At 41.1% G+C, this 22,364-nt stretch overlaps 1 pseudogene; it reads left to right on the top strand.

Moving 5' to 3' along the window:
• Positions 1–8,584, top strand: part of LOC136489340 (uncharacterized) — a 42,147-nt pseudogene extending 33,563 nt beyond the window's left edge.
• Positions 8,585–22,364: the final 13,780 nt, after the last annotated feature.

Here is a 22,364-nt window from a genome sequence, read left to right as displayed (position 1 = left end):
TCTAGATATATGTGCGGACCCATGTTAAAACCGAGCACCTGCAACTAAACGTCACATTCATACAATGAAATTTTAACGAAATTCACTAAAAATTATTTGATATGGCACATTATGATATTTAGGTACTCCTTTCAGATAATATATAGCTCGATTTAAATGTGTGACCCAAGTAAAAAGGCAGACCTTGGAATTTGAAAACATTGTGTTCACACCTTAAAATATTATAGTGAAATTAACTAAATTTGTTTCGAGGCCAACTAGCAAGATATATGTACAGCCACATACTTCTCTACCAATTTTGAAACGTCTGATCATAAAATTGAAGCTCTAGGTCCATATAGTATAGATCTATCCTCCATCTAACAAAAACCTATCCATGCATCATAATTGATGTCACTTTAGCTAATTTACAAAATCATCCATCTAACAAAAACCTATCCATGCATCATAATTGATGTCACTTTAGCTAATTTACAAAATCATCGAGACACCTAGCTTGCTAAGACATTGCAACTTGGATCTGCGATTGAAATGTTTCTGGCACCAAATTAAGTTGGATTTCCTCTTTCATACCAGCAAAACTACATCCACCTCCCTTGAGCTCACTATTTTTCGGACATATAGCAGCACGGTCTAAACATTGGCAGAGCTCAGAGAGGAAGAAGACTATTTTACTGTAGTGATTATTTCACACGGTTAGAGCTGTTAACCTGATTAATTAGCAGGTAGAAATCAGGTGCACTTATACTAGCAGATTTTGGTAAGATGTACATACTTGTTTTCCACCTCATATAAGCTAAACTGTAGAAAATAAGTATGTATAACTATGTCAAACACCAAATTACAACAACTTCAAATTATTTTAAGATAGATATAACTATGTGACTTTCATGTTTCCAAAATATAAATTTTATAAGAGTTATGGTTTGTCGCTGCTTTACATGTTTGACCAGATCTTGTCCAAAATGTCAAGTATTTATAACTAGGGTGAGTACATCATTATAGGCCTTTTCTTAAAAGTTAGATGTTGGCAATTGTGCATACCTATCTGAATTGTTAATTCACCTCTAGATGTTGGCAATTGTGCATACCTATTTGAATTGTTGGTTCACGTCTAGTTTATTTAAATAATTAGTTATGATTTAATCTCACAGGGCATCCACAAAAATAAATGAACAAATATTCTATCAGAATTTATAGATTATTTCTTTTTTCTAGCCATTGTACATTTTTACTCTTAAATAGATACATGCTTGTGGAAATATTATATAAAAAATTGAGGAGAGTAGTTCAGAACTTACAGGGAGTGCTTGAAGATGGCCTTGTTGCTGTCAAGAAGTTACACTCAGCTCATGCAATCGAAGAAGAACCATTTCATCGCGAGGTTGATTGTCTAATGAATATTAGGCACCACAATATAGTCTTGTTTGTTGGGTACTGTGCTGAAACACAGGAAGTCGTCGTGCATCAAGAAGGGAAAAATATTTTTGCAGAAAAACGAGAAAGGTTGCTTTGCTTCGAGTATTTGCGTAATGGAAGCCTTCACAAGCATCTTACTGGTATGATTGTGGAATAAATTAAACATGTGATCCAGTTACTCGAAATGGATGGGCTTTCCAATCTTAGTACTCCATTGAGTCCAAAATATGTTGCACTTTTGATTTAGCATGGTCTTCCATGTGTTTGAAATATGTAATGAATTTATGAGATTGTGGTTGCACTTTCCAAGAAAAAATGCACACATGTAACTACTTTTTAGAGTAGATATCTTAAAAGTTATTGATCATCAAGTTCAACAAGTTTAATTATATTCTGTTCAAAATGTCAAGCTTGTAAGACTAGAGCAGTAGATGTGTGAAGTATACATCAGCATAAGCTTTAGAAACCATAATTGTATTGGTTAGTAGGACACATTCAAAAGCTAGCGATGTAAAATTGTATAAAACAAATGGAAATTTTGTTTTACAGCGCACTGCAATGAGGTTTTATTCACAAGACACTTGACCAATCGGTTATGTCTACATTACTGCACAAACAAGTGGCTTTGTTCCGTGAGACACTGGAACAGGGGAAAGCACTATTATGAATGTTTCTTCTCCATGCATAAGAAACTTTGCAAAATGATGCAACATTATAGAATACACCATTATGAATATTCTATTTCCCCATCTCTGTGTACAAGAAAATGATTTAACTATTTAATTTTGACCAAGAAAAGTGCACATACATCTACAACATGAAATTAGTTTCAGTAAATTCTCCATGAAAAAAGGTCATGATAGTACATTTATTTGGAAACCTATAGATGTTAATATATATTTTCTAAAAGCTAGGTAAAAGTTACAGAAGGCCTGATTTTGGTCAAAGTAAACTATAATTTGGAATAGAGAGAGCAAAATACTATATGAAGTTTTAATAGAATGCATTTTTATGTACTATTTCCATTGTTGATTTGAGGATTTATTTTATTTATTATTATTGTTGACGTACAATGAGTGATATTCATGTTTTTCAGCTGGACCATGTGGGCTTCCATGGCGTGTTTGTTACCAAATAATAAAAGGAATTTGTCTGGGCTTGCACTATCTGCACGAGAAGAACATAATTCATTTAGATCTCAAACCGGACAATATATTGCTTGATGATGGCATGTTGCCTAAAATTGCAGATTTTGGTTTGTCAAGGCTCTTGGGGGATGAAAAAAGCCGCACGATCACACAACTAAGACGCGGAACACGGTGAGCTATGTATATACCAAAAAATTAGGGATATTATCCTTGCAGGTCGTTTTTTAAATCAAAGATATCAAAATGTTTTTTCTCCGTTGTCAGCCGTGACATTATCAGTGTTCATGCATGCAGGGGTTACATGGCACCTGAGTACTTAGATGATGGAATGATCACAATCAAGTCAGACATATATAGCTTGGGTGTGATAATCAGACACATGGTGAAGGGACGTAAGTTGGCAGATATATACCACTGATCAAGATGTATGTTGAAGAAGAAATATATATATAAGATTTTGTGTGTATATGTATATTCTTGTAATAATAAGGAGATACATTGTTAGCCAGGTACTAGAGAGCTGGATGATTAGGCTGGAAAAGGATTCATCACAAATGAGGCAGCAGACCCAATTATTGGAAATAGGCTACAAAGAGCAAATAAAAGCGTGCTTCGAGATATTACAGAGGTGCACACGGCCTGAACCAGAGGATAGGCCAACGACAGAGGATATCCTACTTACACTGGAGGAAACAGAAGCAAGGGTCCAATTGGTCGCTGGGCCTACTCCAAATGCCTGTCAGGTATGTACATACTTATCGGGATAATATATTAGACATTCCAATTGGTCGCTGGGCCTACTCCAAATGCCTGTCAGGTATGTACATACTTATCGGGATAATATATTAGACATTTTCACTATATGTAAGATAGCAACATAGGCATATTTTGTGTGAACCGTTTAAATTCCACAATATACATTTTTTATGTATGGAACCGTCTCTGTAAGCTTATTCCATACATCTTTGCATATTAATCCATATATATAAATCACACATTTACAAATTAAGCCACATTTTATACAAACAATGTCCATCCCCTACATCATTCAATTGCCACATTTCGTACAAATATTACATATTTCATATACTTACGTATCTTTAATTTCAAGCCAACAACACGTCATTACACATATAAAAAGTGCACATTTGTATGCTCCATTCATCCCTAAATATACACATATCTAGCAATTTCGGGACAATTTAAGCTAGAAGAGAAAAAAAAATCCATAATGCACTAACTAAACAGCTATAACCACGCTCGATTGGTATAATTGCAGTTTTATTTTTGGTTAATCAATGCAGTATAAATGGTAGGCTCAATTAATCATTTGTTGGTTTGGGCATACCCACATATTGCCATAATTGTAGGCAATGCGTTCTGCTAATGGATGCATCGAATGATATGTTTAGTTAATTATTTGTAGTGTTGAGCAATTTCATCCTTCAAATGTTTCATACTTAGTGATGAATTTGAAAGCTTCAAATACTTGTATTTAGGGACTGAGAGAATAAATAATAGACTAATATGGATTAATTAACTTTCCATTATATAAACGCACTTGTTCGTATATTTCTATGGCAGTGTCAATTAATCTTATTTTTTCAGTTTACGGATTTTTAATCTTAATTGGTGTGCCACAGCTTGAGCTTGCCAAATTTGGGCCATGGGGTGGAGATGGGGGGAAGCCACGAGACATCAAAATGGTGCCTTAATTACCTCTTGGACAACATAACAATTAGCAGTGGAACTGTTATCGACTCTATCGGGTTTTCATATACTGACCACTATGGACAGCACCACACTATTGGGCCTTGGGGCGGAAAGGAGGGTAAGAATAAGGTGAGCATGAAAAGAATAATGCTTTCTGTACAAATATAAATGATGTTATTTAGATGTGTACAACACTGCACGAAGTTAAATTTGCACTTGTGGATGTAATCATTGTTTAAGCTTGGGGGACTACATCTCAAGACATGCCAGCATGCATAGGCAAATACAGGTAGCTAGCATGATGATATGACTCCAAAACTCTCGTTTCATATAAATGCAAGTACATGCAATACAACCCAGCCAATGTGTAGTCTGCTATTAGTGATGTTTTATAACCTCTAGTAAATTATCTATTGCATATATTGTATGTACCTCTGACGAGGTAGGATTGATTCACACCACCCCTTCACAAATGGCAAAATTTTCATAGTTCCCATGGGAAATATATAACACAATGACTCGACTACCACGCAAGAGAATGTCTGACAGATTGGACCCAAAGCTGTGAGTGGCCTGTCATGTCTGAGTAGTTTCCTACCTCGGATATTGAGACCAAGCTATATCACTAGGATGACACTACTTTTCTCTCTTTCTTTAATTCCAATGCTAAATCAGGTAAAACCATAGGTGGCGGTCATCTATCTTTGTCCTAAATCAAACTATGCAGGTTTGACCAAGTTTATAGAAAAGAATATCAATTAATAACATGAAATAGGTTAATTTGAAAGTATGTGTCATGGTGAACTCAGGGACAATTATTTGATATCATAAATGTTAGCTTTTTTATAAAAGCTTAGTCAAACTTGAGATAGTTTCACTTACCACAAAAGTAAAACCATCACTCTTTTGTGTGATGGAGGTAGTAGGCATTAAATTGTTGCTGCTAGGACATTTGTTGACATGGTAAAACTGTAATGAAATAAGTGAGGTAAGAAATGCCTTCATTGAGGTACACCTTGGGCATGAAAACATTTCTTGGACAACACATCTTGGTTACTTTATCATATCCATAATTCATACAACAATTAATTGACTTCTAATTACTAAGAAAGAACACCATGATAATACTACTATAAGGGTATATCATCCCTCTTCATAAAGCATGTCATCTTTGTAGAACTTGCTGTAAAAGAATGGATTTGCATGCAGTAGCATAGTGGTAACATTTGGACTCATATATAATTCTATAAAGAATCATAAGTAAACTAGGGATTTTGATGACATTCCTAAGTTATAATTTAAAGTACTAAAATTTGGTACTCGAGATGCCAATTTCACATACATCCTATGTTGTAGTAAAGGTAAATCTTGATACCTCTCCAAGGCAGTATCTGACTACTCATGATTGTCTACAGAATATTTCAATGTGAAATATTGTTTCTCTTTCTCTTGCAGATTCAACTAGGTCCTTTGGAGTTTCTTACAGGAGTATCTGGAACAATCGGTCCACTCAAAAGTCTAATAAATGTTATAACATCACTTACGTTTGTCACCAATACTCGTAGTTATGGACCATTTGGAAAAGGCCGAGGAACACAATTCCACATTCAAATGCAAAACAATGGCCGGGTTATTGGTTTCTTTGGTCGTTCCAACCAATATCTCAATGCGATTGGTGTCTACACAAACCAAGATGTACTACAAATTTAGTCCATACTAGTTTTTTTTAATCTGTGTTTTCATTCAAAATTTTACTTAATCAGTTCACTTCTAGGCTGGGGTTGCAAGGATTGGGCCTTTGGGTGGAGATGGAGGGGTTCTTCATGACGTCATAGTAATAAACCACATCATTTAGTAAGAATGGCAATTTTTTATGGAACTATCATGAGTTCACTCTTGAGTTTTTATCCAGGACCACAATGGGCAGCAGCATAGTGCAGGTCCATTGGGAGAATGTGGAGGTAGCGATCATAAGGTGAGCATTAATCGTTATGAAATCTAGCTCTCGACTCTCAAGATAACTTTCCTAATTTCTAGTCTTAATTCCTGTTCCCAAGCCTGATGTGTATGCCAAATTTGGCCCATGGGGTGGAGATGGAGGAAAGCCACAGGACATCAAAATTCTACCCTACCGTTTAGATAGGGTTAAAATTAGCAGCGGAGTTATTATCGATTCAATTGAGTTTTCATACACCGACCACGATGGCCAGTACCACACTACAGGCCCTTGGGGCGGCCATGGAGGAGACAATAACTCTGTGAGTGTGATGAACAGAATAAATCTTTCCTGTACCAATATGAATTATATTGTTTAGATGTGTGCAACACAAAGTTAAATTTGCATTTATGAAGTTCATGGTTATTGTTTTAAATTTGGGGGACTACATCCCAATACATGCCAACATGCACATGCAGAGAGAACTAATTACCAGAGACAGATAACCAGCTTGATACTATGACTCCTAATTAACATTGTCCCTGCTGAATTGTAATGCCACTCTCTCCAAAACTCTCATGTAGTACATGCAAACACGAAATATAATTTTGAAGAAACTATCCATTCAGAATGTGGTTTATATTGTAGTGTCTACTTGACTTGGTAAGTATGAAAACCATCTCATAGTTTCTAAGTTGGATCTTCCCTAATAAATTAGGGTTTTTAAGACATTCCTAAATTCTAATTTAAGGTGCTAAAAGTTATACATAAGATGGCAATAGTTTTGTGTACCTCATATGTTATACTAATGTATGGTAAATCTTGATAAATACCTCCCCAAAGGCATGGTACCACTAAGGCCCCCTTTGGAATGGAGGAAAAATTCTTGTTTTATGTGTTTTTCTAGTGAAAATGAACTGATTCCTATACAACTCCCGCAAAATTCCTATGTTTCAAAGGGCCCTATAAGTTACTACCTGAGCCTAGGTATTCATAATTGTCTGGGGGTGTATATTTCAATGTGAGAAATAATTTCTGTTTTTCTTGCAGTTTCAGCTAGGGCCTTCGGAGTTTCTTATAGGAGTATCCGGATCAATCGGTACATTCAATAGTCAACTAAACGTAATTACGTCTCTTATGTTTGTCACCAATGCTCGTAGCTACGGACCATTTGGAAAAGGGAGAAGAACATCTTTTCACATTCCAATGCAGGGCAATGGCTGCATTGTTGGTTTCTTTGGGCGTTCTGGACGATATCTCAATGCAATCGGTGTCTACACAAATCCTGAGTTAAAATTAATTAGGAAAGAAGAGGTACTAATTTATTATTCCATATTAATTTTGGTTGAAATTTGTCTTCTTGTTGGTTCGTTCGTTCTTAATTTTTTACTGAATCGTTTTTTTTAATTGCAGGCTGAGGTGGCCAGGATTGGACCTTGGGGCGGAGATGGAAATGTTCTTCATGACATCACAGAAAAACCACATCACCTGCAAAGAGTGACAATTTTCAGTGGGGCTATCATAAATTCACTTGAGTATATATACAGTGACCACAATGGGCAGCAGCACACTGCCGGTCCATGGGGCGGCTGTGGAGGAAACGGCCGAAAGGTGAGCCTCAATCGTAGTGAAATCTAGTTTATATATGCAATTCATGTGGTCCATAACTTATCTCTTTTTGTAAAAATAATAAATAACCAGCAGGAGGCAGTTTTTTATACTATTAGTATGGAAAAGGTAATGCGTGCCCAGGTTTTTTACTGTTTGCCACCACCAAATTTTCCAAGCCAATCATTGAACTCCATCTGGTGACAGAAATTCGGGTGCTGGGCTGGTAGGGTGACCGGTGACTAAAGCCCGTTAAGGCCCAGTTTGGATGTCTATGTATATTCACATTAATCCAATGTCTATTGAAGTGGTTTGGTCAACTAAATTCCATATTAATCTATTCTAACACATATGGATTGAGATCAATACATTATACATGAGCATCCAAACATAATGCCCTTACTGTATTAAACAATATGCAGCGCACCTTGTCCAAATTAAAATATATAGACATCAGCTTAAATAACCATTGCTATTGTTTTTTTCTCTCTGTTCCTTTTTGCAGATTCATCTTGATCCTGAAGAGTTTATAGTGGAAGTTTCTGGAACATTTCAGCCATGTGCATGGGACAGATCAATACCAAATGTTATATCTTCTCTTACTCTTGTCACCAACACAGGCAAAACACATGGGCCTTTCGGAACACAGCTTGGAGCTGCTTTCCACGTTCCGGTGCAGAGCAACAGCAGGATAGTTGGCTTCTTTGCCCACGGAGACAATTACATCGAAGCAATTGGCGCCTACGTTCGCACTCTGTAACCAAAGCCTGTATCCCTGTATTGTTGAGTACATTGTTTCTCCATGATCTTTAGCCTGTTCGGTTGGCTGGTTCGTATCGTTGCTGGTTCATGAAGAAATACTGTTGGCTGATTTGTGTGAGAGAAAAATACTGTTCCGGCTAAAAATTTACGATCGCTTACAACGAGCCACAGCCAAACGAACAGGCTGCTTAATGGTTACGAAAGAGAAACCCAAAATGTTACTAGCAATTAGCTGTTGTGTAGTATAGCACGTACTCCCTCCGTCCCGTAAAAATTACAATTCTAGTACCGAGCATGCATAGCAAGAAACGATGCTGAATTATAATAATACCTCTATATAGTTCAGTCCCAACAGACAGAGATACAGCTCGCTGACAGAAGGAGCTTGTATGGGAGTGTTCTGGAATACAAGAATGAGTGGACGAGAGTCTGCATCCGATTTTTTTTAATCTGCATGCAGCAACTAGTATAGAAGACGAGTGGACGATTGGTTTTGCTCAGGGTGGGTCCCACTAGCTGATATGGTACCTATACTTTGTATGTGTGCATTTTTTGTTGGACAAAATTTAAATGGTAGGATTGCAATATTTTTGGGACGGAGGGTATTTAGTCCATTTGACTGAATATTGAGCACTGGCTGCATAGTTCACTTTCTGTATGTGAGTTGTTTGCAGTAGCGTCCCTGTATCCTGCACAAACACAGGCACGCTCTGTTCTCCGAGGAAGAGTAGGGGGAAGGCTGTCAGGCGGGCCTGGCATGTGGGGTCCGTGTGTCAGCAGGGAGTGGCCACTGGCAGGTCCACGCGGTGCCGACAGGTAAGTGAAACTGGAACGAGGGTGTGGGGTCTGCATGTCAGCGAGCGAGGAAAAGGAAGCGGACCGGTGCGTGGTAACAGGCCGACTTTGGATCATGGCGGGAGCTTCGGCGATGGGTAGCGCCCAGCAGTAGGTTGGATCCCTTTCAGTCAGGCTAACAGGCCGCTGGCTGGCCTAAATGCACACGCGATGGGGACGGGCAGATCTGGAGTTTAGGCCCGTAGGATAGTTTGGTCTTTTCCCTTTTCTTGTTTATTCTGTTTCATTCCAACGGTTCAAAAAGCAATTTTGATTGCGATGTTAACTCTTTTGGATTACCATTCAAGCACAGAACATATGAAGGTTCTCAAAAACATATAACTGAATGAAATCATTAAGTACGGAATTCATAATAGCCTAAATTAAATTATGGAAGCATATGCTTAAAGGCGTAACAACTTGTGATTAGATTTTGTAGTGTCTGATGGGGGCGGGGTTTCCGATCTTCTGTGAGGTTCAAGATAACTATCGATTTGTACAGAAAGTGACATACCGATCCGGCTTCAGATCACAAAGACCCGAACCCTGCAACCTTAGCACCACGTCTCCTCTGGTTATCAACCGTGTCACAATCCGGTTGACCTCGCAAAAAAGGCTAATCCCTGCTGCGAATCGAAGAACACAAGCAAGAACAAGATAAAGCGCAACTCACTTGAAGTGACAAATGCAGATGAATGATTAAGCACTCAAAGTTAGGGTCTTGCAAACCGATAACGGCGACTGTTCAAAGTCAGATTAATCTAAAGCAAAACACAAACCCTAACGTAAGTGGAGGCTACTGAATATATAGCCTAAGGGGTGTGCAAGCACCCTAATTCACGTCCCTAAGGAGCCCCGGCATGTTACAAGGCCCAAACGGCCCAAAAGACGGCGACGCAGCGCCTTGACAGATTCTAGACGTCAACTTCTTTTGACGACTCCCATTGATTGGAAAGGAATTTTGACATGGGACCATTTTCATTGGTTGCCTTATCAAATTATCTTTCCAACCACATATGGATCGTCGAAAACGGAGTCCGTATGCGACCTGGGAATCCGTTTTACTACACATTGCTCCTGGTGCCCGAGATGGACTCGAATTTGACTTGAATTGGGCCTCCAACTTGGCTTGGACGCCCTTGCTTGCCTCCTCATGTGGTGGCCAAGGAAGAGGACGTCCTTGGGCATCTCTTAGGTGTTCTCCATCTTCTTGGGGCGTGCTCCAACTTGGGCCTAGGTCCCAAGTGTGAATAACAAGCCCGCGACGACATCGAAGCACCCGACAGAAACAGCGGCAGAATGTCTTGATGATTTGAAGACCTTGCTGACATGATATTGAGGTAGGACCAGATCTATTTGAAATCTTATCAAATAATGTTTCCATCAAGTGTTCATTGACCTCAATCGCACTCCGGATGGACGAGTTATGACCTTCGCAATGAAGCACTGTCTGGCTGCCGATGAACCGAATGTTGGACTTTGATGAGCTTGCATTCCAAGATCGGTCTTGTTCATGACATATCCATAGTCTATCATCATCGCCATTGTTCCTAAGCACATTTGAAATACCAATATTAGGTAGTAACAAATTCTTAATTTTATCATTATGCAAACATAGGAATGAGCTCACCTTTTCTTTAACTTTCATGGGCGTATCCATAGGTGTCATGTCCACGTCATCCTCCCCTTCTTGGTAGCAAACCATCCTCGGTTTGAACTTAGTTGGAGGACAGGTTGCAGGTAGTAGCCAACATTGCTCCCCTTCTTGAAATTTAACCTGTTCTTTATAACAAAACTTGGGGATCTCGACATTACATGATTATATCTATTGCAGCCGTCTAATTGATCATATTGTTGCACAACAAAAAGAGATTTCAAATTTGAACAAATATAAACATGATGCACCATATACTCTCCTTTACGATTATATTTTCCAATAAAATGGTATGCACAAGTAGACAACCATGGCAATTCAACACATTGAAGTTTGTCTTCCAAACTACTAAGAGCACATAGAGTATCAAACTCAATATAACCCAAAGTATTTAGAGAAGACAATAATTTTAGCTCGTCTTTTTCAGCATTAATGGGAAGCAATTTCTTATTTTTAGCACAAGTATTTTGTTCCAAAACAAAAGAATCATTCTCATTCACTGGTTGTGGCACATGAATAATCATACCACTATCACACCACTCTTCTTTATCACAAAGATCAATAGAATATTCATCATGTGACAAAGGTAAATCAATAGAAGGTTCTAGTATAGAATTATTAGCATCATTGGTGGAAAAATTTAGCACATCAAGAGAGCTCTTACCTGATACATTTACTTGTTCTTTCTCAGAAACCTTGCCCTCTTTTTTGGATACATGCTGCAAAATATTAGTTCCAACAAGAGGCAAAGAAATATCTTCATTTTGTAAAAATTCAGATTTAGATGAAGGTATTGTAACATTTGATATAACCCATTCTTCTCTAAAAGGCTCATTCTTTCTCCTCTCGGCCCTTAGGAGATCTTTCCTTAAAATTTGAGCACTAGTCATAGGTATAAATATAATTTTCATACCACTATATTTAAATAAATATTTATTAGCAATCGTATTGTGCACAACATTATTTTCAGATATTCATGGTTTACCAAATAACAACTGACATGATTGCATAGATACTATATCAAATTCAGCGCTATTCTTATAAGGACCAAGGGAAAACTCAATGCGTGCAATTTCAGTTATCTTTATCTTATCCTAAGAATTTATCCATTGGAGGTAGTATGGATCTGAATGTGGCTTTGTGGTTAGACCAAGCTTCTCAACCATCTCTAAGCTTCCAAGGTTATTGCAAGTCTCGCCATCAATTATAACACGACAACGCCATTCCTTCACAACAAAGTATATTCGGAATAAGTTGTTGAACTGATTTTGCTCCGTCTTCTCCATTTGAGAACTGAGCACTCCCTGTGCAAACTCCGTAGTACATGCGGGAGGTGGCAGTGATGACGTCACTGTAGCAGAGGAGGACAATCGTGTGCACGCTCTAGTGCCCACTTTTGCAATTATTTCATCCATCCTTGTAGACAGTCAGTCCATGATGTCCTACGATTCACTCTTAAAAAGAAACTCGTTGTTTGGCATTGTTGGCAATAAAAATAAATGCCCTACCAACTATTTATGGGTCAGTAGAATCACACTCACACGTCTTACCAAGCTCTTACAAGTGTTCTTACCAAAGCAAGCAGTGGATGGTACAGCCGGCGGCTGGTTCGTGATACGGGTGAGGGCGTGGTACCGAGATTGCAAGGATCTTTTTCTGTACTGATCTGAAGTATATATGTTGAGCTTGGGAGGCTTAAAATATGGTAGCAAGAAATAGCAATAATTTAATTCAAAAATTGCAAGATTGGAAAGTAGTCCCAAGTTAGTCTATATCGCCGGCCTAAGCTTGTCTTGGACCTAACACAAGAAGGCAACAATACAACTCGGCGTGAGGACTCAAAAGATGCAAGCAATTCTGAATTTTTTTGTCACTTTCTTTTTCTTTTGGTGCGGCTCTTTTATTTTTCTTCTTTTTTTTGCACCTCTTTGCCTTTTTCTCTTTTTTAGGGTGCGGCTTTTTTTGCACCTTTGCCTTTTATTCTTTTTTTTTCAACCAGAGAACCCAAACTGTAGCAATATATTACAACTCAACCTGACAACAAACTGCACTCTATAGGCGAGGAACAGCTAGAAGATTCTATGCAACAGGACAGGTTAAACTATGCTGCTCAAACACAAGGTTATAGGCAGTCCAAAGCTTCCAGCACTGAATGTAGAGTTACTGGGCAAACGTGAGGCAGGCTCCCTGCTATGCTTTTTCTGAAAACGCCGCCTTGTTTTTAATTAGTGCATTAGCAGATTGGAAACTTCAACGTAGAGTCAAAAATATTATAGGACTCTCTAACCAAGTGTTACTTTCATCGAATAAACAATATGCGCACACACGCGCGCGCGCACACACACACACACACACACACATATATATATATATGAAGCTTCAGCTAATAGGACAAACCAACTAGTCTCAACTAGTATAGTACGCAATTCAGCTTCTTGTGTCACTCGGTGTCCGTTTCCTTTTTGACAAAGTGACAGCCCTATTCTAGGTTAGCCGTAAACTTCTTCTTTTGCAAAAAATACGCTGACCAGCAAACTCAAAGCGTGAACCAGGAACCAGATATGAACGAGACCTAAACACGGCGAACACGATGACACATGAGGGACGACTGTTTAATAAAACAATATGAAATAAAAAAAATTGCAGAGGCACAATGGGTGATAGGACTAGGGGAAAACGATGAACACAAATATATTTTTTTGTGGTGCAATTTTCTGGATTTATAGGACAAAAGCAAAAACACGCGAACTAGGGGTATCGATACGAACCTCACGGTATACCTGATGCTCTGATATCACTTGATGGGGACGGGTTTCCCAATCTTCCGTCAGGTTCAAGATAACTATCGATTTGGGAGGAAGGCGATACACCGATCCGGCTTCAAATCACAAAGACCCGAACCCTGCAACCTTAGCAGCACGTCTCCTCTGGTTATCAACCGTGTCACAATCTAGTTGACCTCGCCAACAAGGCTAATCCCTGCTGTGAATCGAAGAATACAAGCAAGAACAAGATAAAGCGCAATTCAATTGAAGTGACAATTGTAGATGAATGAGTAAGCACTTGAAGTTAGGGTCTTGCAAACCAATAACGGCGACTGTTCAAAGACAGATTAATCTAAGCAAAAACCAAACCCTAACGTAAGCGGCGGCTACTAAATATATAACCTATGGGGAGTGCAAGCACCCTTATTCACGTCCCTAAGGAGCCCCGACATGTTACAAGGCCCAAACAGCCCAAAAGACGGCGACGCAACGCCTTGACAGATTCTAGACGTCAACTTCTTTCGACAATTTCCGTTGATTGGAAAGGAATTTTGACATGGGACCACTTTCATTGGTTTTGTTACCATATGTGGATCATAAAAAACGGAGTCCGTATGCGATCTGGGCGTCCATTTTACTACACGCTGCTACTGGAGCCCGAGATGGACTCAAACTTAACTTGGATTGGGCCTCCAACTTGGGTTGGACGCCCTTGCTTGCCTTATAAGGTGGTGGCCAAGGAGGAGGATGTCCTTGGTCATCTCTTAGGTGTTCTCCATCTTCTTGGGGGGTGCTCCAACTTGTGCCTGGGTCCCAAGTGTGAATAACAAGCCCGCGACGACATCAAAGCACCCGACAGAAACAGCGGTAGAATGTCTTAATGATTTGAAGACCTTGTCGATGTGATATTGAGGTAGGACCAGATCTATTTGAAAGATTATCAAGTGTTCATTGATCTCAATCGCACTCTGGATGGACGAGTTATGACCTTTGCAATGAAGCATTGTCGCGCTGCCGACGAACCAAATGTTCGACTTTGATGAGCTCGCATTCCAAGATCGGTCTTGTTCATGACTGAAAGGATCAAGATGCCCAAGAGGGGGTGAATTGGGCTAATTCTAAATTCTGGGCAATAATTAAGCCCTACACTTAGCCCACTTCACCCCTTGTGCCTAGAATTTATTTCTATTGTTCTACCGCACAAAAGTTTTGCACTCTAGGTTCCAATCCTACTCTAGCATGGCAATTCTAGGAATGTAAAGACATGAAATGAATTACACAAATGTAAATGCTCAAAGTAAAGAGAGGGAAAGGAACACGGCGATGTTTTCTAAGGTATCGGAGAGTCGCCACTCCCCACTAGTCCTTGTTGGAGCACCCGCGCAAGGGTGTAGCTCCCCCTTGATCCGCGCAAGGATCAAGTGCTCTCTATGGGCTGATTCTTTGACACTCTGTCACGGTGAATCACCCACAACCGCTCACAACTTGAGTTGGGTCATCCACAAGCTCTGCCGGATGATCACCAAACTTCCAATCACCACCAAGCCGTCTAGGTGATGGCGATCACTAAGAGTAACAAGCACAAACTCTCACTTGACCACGGCAAGCCTAATGAGAAGGGTGGATGCACACTTGCTACTCTCCTTACACTAATGAGGACCTTAATCTTGGATTCTCAAATCTCAATCACCTCACTAGGCTCTTGCTCCCCCTTGCACTCTCAAGGTGTTTCTCAGCTGAACAAATGGGCAAGAGACCTCACTTGGATGCGTGGAGTAAGTATTTATACCCCCTCATTCAAAACATAACGTTTGGAGGCTGAGTCAGCATTCTGCGGGGTGACTGGACGCTCTGGTCAGTTATACCCGCAAAGAGCCATTAAGCTCTGACCGGACTCTGACCAGCGCCCGATCAGCACTAACCGGACGCGTCCGGTCAAGAAAAATGCTCTCTGGAACCTTACTGATGTTGATCGGACGCTGGCACCCAGAGTCCGGTCACTTCACTATTCAACGTCCGGTCAGTTACCGGATTCTGACCAGTGTCCGGTCAGCACCGACCGGACGCGTCCGGTCAAGAAAAACCTTCTCTGGAACCTCTCTGGAGTTGACCGGATGCTGGTACCCAGCGTCCGGTCAGTACCAGACAACTTCAGTTGATCAAATGAACTGACCGGACTCACCCTCCAGTGTCCAGTCACAACCATACCAGCGTCCGGTCAATCATTTGACCATCCATTCACTTCCAACTCAAAATCCTATGTGAATGAAGTTTACTCCAATTGATTTTAGGGCTATTCTTGAGCTACCTAGTGCTAGGTTTGACAAGTGTGCACCACACCTAACCCACTAGACTCACCAAGATCAAGCTACTAGTCCATACCCCCCTTAATAGTACAGCCAAAGGAAAAACAAAGTCCTAAACTACTCTAAGTATCTCTCCAACACCAAACGACACTTAGAACTAGTCCGTCCTTAACCTTGTCGTACATCCTTTGACAACCGAAATGATTTCCATTGATAGGGGCTTGGCAACCATGATTGCCCAATCAATTGCCATTACCATAACCTAACTCAAATTACCTCTGCAAAACACACGTTAGTCATGGTAATCTCATGTTGTCATTAATCATCGAAACCCAACTAGAGGCCCAGATGCTTTCAATCTCCTCCTTTTTGGTGATTGATGACAACACAACCTCGAGTATGTAAAAGAGATGAGTGAGGTTTTCAACATGCTTGATTCATATAAGCTTTTGACAATAAGAGCAAAGGAGTTAGACATGCTTATATGACCCAAGCCAACATGGTGTACTCAATAGATATGAATTAAGCATGAGTACAAGAAGTAAAACTCATTTGAATCAGAGTAAAATGCGGAAGCAAAGCAAATGAGCATAATCAAGTGACATGACATATATATGTATATCAATGTAGAGAGCACACATGTCACATAAGTCTCACCATCACATGTATGTAATGCAATGCATGAAGGTAAACGTGAATATTTGAAAAGATCCAAGTGTCATTATTAAACTTAGAGCAGAATTCCAAAGAAAGGCAACATTCATTTCGGAAGATCTTTGTACCAGTGAAGACACTAGACTTCTAGATAACGATAGAGCCCCCAGAAGCTCCTAGAGCAGGTATATAATCAAAAGCATCAAAGACAGAAGGACAAATTTTCTTAATGAACAAATGATCAAAAGATTGCTTTTTAGTCTCTTGGAGACAGACAATGTCACAAGAGCTTTCCATTACACAACCTCTGACAGCATCCCACATTTTGTCAGAGTTAATACCCCAAACATTCCAACATAAAACTTTCCAAGTTCTAGTAGTCATTTAAACACAAAAGATAACAAAAGGGGTCCTAAACTACTAAGGACCAGGAGCAGCTTCATCATCATTGGAAGATTCAGCAGTGGTAGACTTGTCTTGCTTCTTGCCTACTGTTGTCTTCTTCTTTGGCTGGGCATTAAGCTTAGTTGGTGATTGGTCTTCAGGATTCAGACCACAGAAGGAAACACTAAGGTTTCTGATAACCTTTGGAGAAATGGTTGGAGGTGTAGCTGAGCAACCCAAGCAATTCTCGTCTTTACAGGAAGAAGATTTGAAACCATTATTTAGCTTCTTCAGCCTTGTACGCCTTCTAACTTCACCTTCAGAGAGGGGGGCTTTTCCTTTGGTTCTGCTCTTTCTCTTTTTGGGTGTCATGGTTTCTTCAGGTTGTTTGGCAGAAGGTCTTCCCTTTCTGAGGCCTGCTCATCATCAAGAAGTTCTAGGACAACATAGGAAGATGGCTCAAAATATTTGTAGACAGAGAAATCAACATTTGGGCATTCTTTTGGCAAGGAAAAAGTGTAGCATTACTAGATGCTGCAGCCCCAAAGAAGTCCCAGGCCTTTGATGGTAGGAAGTCCTTGGCCCAGTCAAAGGTTGGAGACTGCAGAAGAAGAAAGGAGAAGAAATCTATTCAAGTGTGAGTAATACGAATAGGACTAGAGACATCAGAGTGATGAGAGAAGAATTTTACCCAAAGCCTGATAGCTTCTGGCGATGGTCCACGCTAAGGGAGATTCCCAAAAATGGGGTCTGCAGAAGGTTGTGAAATCTGCACCATTCCAAGCTGAATGTTCTGTTCAAAAGGCCCAGGTTTAGGATGATTGTTGCCATCAAAGCCAAGCAGGTCTTCCAGCTAGATTTCATCTTTAGGAAGAGGTATCACAGGTTGAAGATTGTTGAAGTCAGGAAAAGGAGCAATTTCCACTGGTGGTATAGGCAAAGCCACAGGTGGGGTTCTGCCTCTGAATCTGTGTCAGTGAATTCATCCATAGCTAGGACCTGTTCCTGTTGATTAGCCACAACCCTTGCAAATATCTGATCACCATTTGCAGCTGGATTGATAATCACTTCTTCCACATGCTCTGACTGAAGAGGGATTAGAGGTGGTGCTTCCTCCTGCTGAGCATCAAATTGTTGAGGTTCAGCAAAAACAATGTTGGCTACCTGGGCTGTCTAAAAGCCTTGTTGAACTTGTGCAGCAAACTGGCCATCAACCTGAGGAGGCCAAGGGGCCCATCCCATGACCTGAAGATTTGTGGCATTGGCATTGAAGTGATTCTGTGGCCCATTTGGGGTGTTGGCTGGTCCCTGATCTGGTTGCCCAAAACCAAAGAAGTCAAAGTTGTTTGGGTCAGCAAAATCAGGATCCTCAAGTGGGAAATCTTCATCTTGTGGCTGAGCACCCATCAACCTTGTCAAGAGAATTTCACATTGAACAGCCCAACAATCAGATTCTGGCTCTGAACTTTCAGTAAAGTTAAAGAACCATGGGATGGCATCTAATCTAGAAACTCTTGCTTTGTCTAGAACTGTAGCCATGTGATCATGATCTTTTTCCCACACTATCAGCTTACCAAATTGGGAAATGGCCTTGTCCACTAGGGAATGGGTCCAGAGGTCAAGATTGAGACCAATCAATATTAACCAAACTTCATGTGTAAAGACAGTAGTTCGATTGTTCCAAGCTCTGTTATGGGGGATAAACGAAATGTGCCCATTAGCATATTGATGGGGACTATTCTAAATCAGGAAATCTCTATGGAACAAGTGTGAAAAGCGAATGTATGCCTATCCATGGGGATAGGGCTGCATAGTCAGAGTAGGTATGCCCAACTGCACATTCCGAAAATCTACCAGAATATTCCTGATGATGTCAAAGTTTAGTTGTTCCTGTGGCAAAGGATGGAGATGAGCGATGGCGACGTCATTGTTCTGTTCTTGTATGCGGCCTGTCACAACCCTCATCATTGCTGGACGCCCAACAGAGTAGATGGCACTTAGAATTTGGGTTTTTCTGAGTCCAGGCGATATGCAAAGAAACAGGAGCCCAACGAATGCCAAGAATCCAAGTAGAAAACTCACCAAAAGAGGAGCAGATGATGCTTGAGGAAGCTTCTGAAGGCAGTAGTAAAGAAGGAGATGACGGCTCGTCGATGAACTCCGGCGCCTTGAGACGCCAGGTTCTGCTCCAGGGAACGACGATGGAAGGAGGGGAAGAATGCCAGTGACTTGATTAATATATTCAGCAAAAGTGTGGTAAAAATTTGTCCGTGGAGGTGACTGCGGCCCACCCGGCAGCGACTGATAAGTGTTCTGAGTCCCCGAAGATGAAGGGCCGCTTGAATCAGGCATAGAAGGGAGGCACATAGATCGAGGCGTGGCATTACAATTTCCTGATTCATGCCCGAAGTTGAGACATTTACGGCAACAGATAGGGCCGTTACAAAAAGGCCGGTCATGGGCCGTGCCAAACATCTAGGGCATAAACGCATTAAAGGTCTGGATCCTGGGCTGAGCTTAGATTGCTCTGGCACTGGGCCTAAAATTCCAGCCGGTGATAACTTATGCATGCGCGGGGGATTAAAGAAGGACATTGAATTTGTCCAAGCACCGTGGAATGATGCATATTAACTTGGGAATCAAAATTAATACGCGAGAAAACTGACTTCCGGCCGAGGTTATTGGAAGATTTAAAATTTGAAAACACCATAGCTGGAGAAATACGAGGAAGACGATGATCGCTGGAGATGGCATTTGCACCTGATAGACGTACCGGCGTTGTTGCTGATGAGTCTGCTGAGTCTGACGGTTGCGCTTAACAACTTCAACCCATTCAGCGGATTGCTCTGCTTCCCAATTACGTAATTCCATCTTGTAATTTGGTCCACCACCATGCCAGAGGCGGAAGAAGACCTTGAAATTCAAGCACTCAAAAGAACAAAGCTGGAAGACATGAAAACCCACCGGCTTTGAGGAGACCAAAAACCTGAAAACCCGGTCTCCCAGCTGCACCACTAGAAAGGCTTGAGAAGAACCACCAAGCACAGATTGAAGAAGCTCCACCGTGCTAGACGAGAGGCGAAACTTGCATCTGCCCACAGATAAGACAAGGAAGAATTCTTGAGCAGAAGAAGCTGGATCAAAATTGACCGAGGAACCAAACTGGCGAAAAATCTCAGCCTCAACCACCTGTTCAGGCCGGGGATTCAAGATAGGGAACTCCATGGGCTGGAGCACTACTCGAAGATGCCATGGGAAGAGCTTCATGGTGCTGTTGTTCGGCGATGTCACGTTGCATTGAACAAGAGCTCACCTCTAGCTACCTCGATCCATCCCGGTGCATTGTCCCGTAAAAACAACGATTGGTTGTTCCCATTCTGTGTCTAAATGCCCTCTAACTTTATCTGTTGTGGAGTACAATAGACGGCATCGGTAATTTTTTTCTGAACTAAATTTCTACAGATACTAATGGCATATTGGCATTCAACAGACATCGTGTAACGCCCCGATCCGAGAAGACGGCTTAGGCCCACTCTACTAATCAACTCTCTTTCGCTTTCGTCCTTGCTTCGTGCAAATGGATCAATCTGGAGTTAACAGCCTCCCAGGTCCAGGCTTTTAAGCAGGTCTAGCGTTCGTTCCGTTTCAGGCATGGGAGTAAATTGGGAATAATGTGCCGATGCTATGGTACCTTAAGCTACAATACTCATCGCTACAGTGTCATGAATTCGGTCCAGCCCAACTGGCTCAATGGGCTGGGTCTCACATCCACCCACCTTCAAAGGATTCAACATCCTCGTCGAGCTATCGAACCACCTTACCCATACGGGACAAATGTTCACGATCGACTCTCTTGGCCACGTCCGTATTTCTAGTTCCCCGGCCCAAGTGTCATGCTCTCACTGGAGCCATGCACAACCTGTCCAGACTTCTGGACCCTACGGAAACATAAAATCGTGAGAGTTGGCTCTGATTACCATTTTGTAACGTCCCGACCCGGGAAGACGGCTAATGCCTACTCTACATATTGAATGAACCACACCTGCTAATCAACTCTTTTGCGCTTTCGTCCTCACTTCGCGCAAAAGGATCGATCCGAAGTTAACAGCCTCCCAGATCCAGGCTTTCCTCATCGCTACAGTGTCGTGAATTTGGTCCGGCCCAACTGGCCCAATGGGCTGTGTCTCACATCCACCCACCCTCAAAGGATTCGATGTCCTCATCGAGCTATCAAACTAGCTTACCCATACAGGACAAATGTTCAGAATCGACTCTCTTGGCCACGTCCGTATTTCCAGTTCCCCGGCCCAAGTGTCATGCCCTCACTGGAGCCATGCACAACCTGTCCAGGCTTTCGGACCATATGCAATCGTGAAAACACGAGAGTTGGCTCTGATTACCATTTTGTAACGCCCCAACCCGGGATGACGGCTAATGCCTACTCTACATGTTGAATGAACTACACCTGCTAATCAACTCTCTTGCGCTTTCGTCCTCGCTTCGCGCAAAAAAATCGATCCAGAGTTAACTGCCTCCCAGGTCCAGGCTTTTAAGCTGGTGTAGCATTCGTTCCATTTTCGATATGGACTAAACTGGGAATATTGTGCTGATGATACAGCACCCCGAAGGTACAGTACCTCATCGCTACAGTACCGAAGGTACAGTACCTCATCGCTACAGTACCGAAAACTCGGTCGGTCCCAACTGGCCGGTCTCACACATCGTTATTCCATTGAGCCTGGGTTGTCGAGCCTGGGTTGTCACGTACAGACGTTCTCACCTCTCACAAGCATTATTTTTTTAAAAAAAAGAAAAAACAAAGGATCGTGGCAACACATTAGATTCGTGCTCAGCAGCCATTTGCACATATATGATTGGGATTTGATATGAAGCAATGCCTGTGTTACAGACCACAACTCAGCGCCAATTGATGCATAGATCCCAAAATTTTAGTACAGCCAGATAATAAAAAATATGCATCTTAGCTCACAAACAATACTGAGTATCAGGTTGACAAGGGTATATAGTAGGCATATGCAAAATGTTAACCCCATCTGTAGAATCGAATCTAAATAGCTGAAGTGATTTAGAATTTCCTCATCCCCAATCCTTCGTATTGTACATGCTGGATTTGTTCCTGATTCTAACCTTTTCAACGAAGAGGCATGAGACAAAGATTTG

Source organism: Miscanthus floridulus, chromosome 10 (genome assembly GCF_019320115.1).
Source record: "Miscanthus floridulus cultivar M001 chromosome 10, ASM1932011v1, whole genome shotgun sequence".
Lineage (NCBI taxonomy): Eukaryota > Viridiplantae > Streptophyta > Magnoliopsida > Poales > Poaceae > Miscanthus > Miscanthus floridulus.
This window is presented reverse-complemented; position numbering and strand designations above follow the sequence as displayed.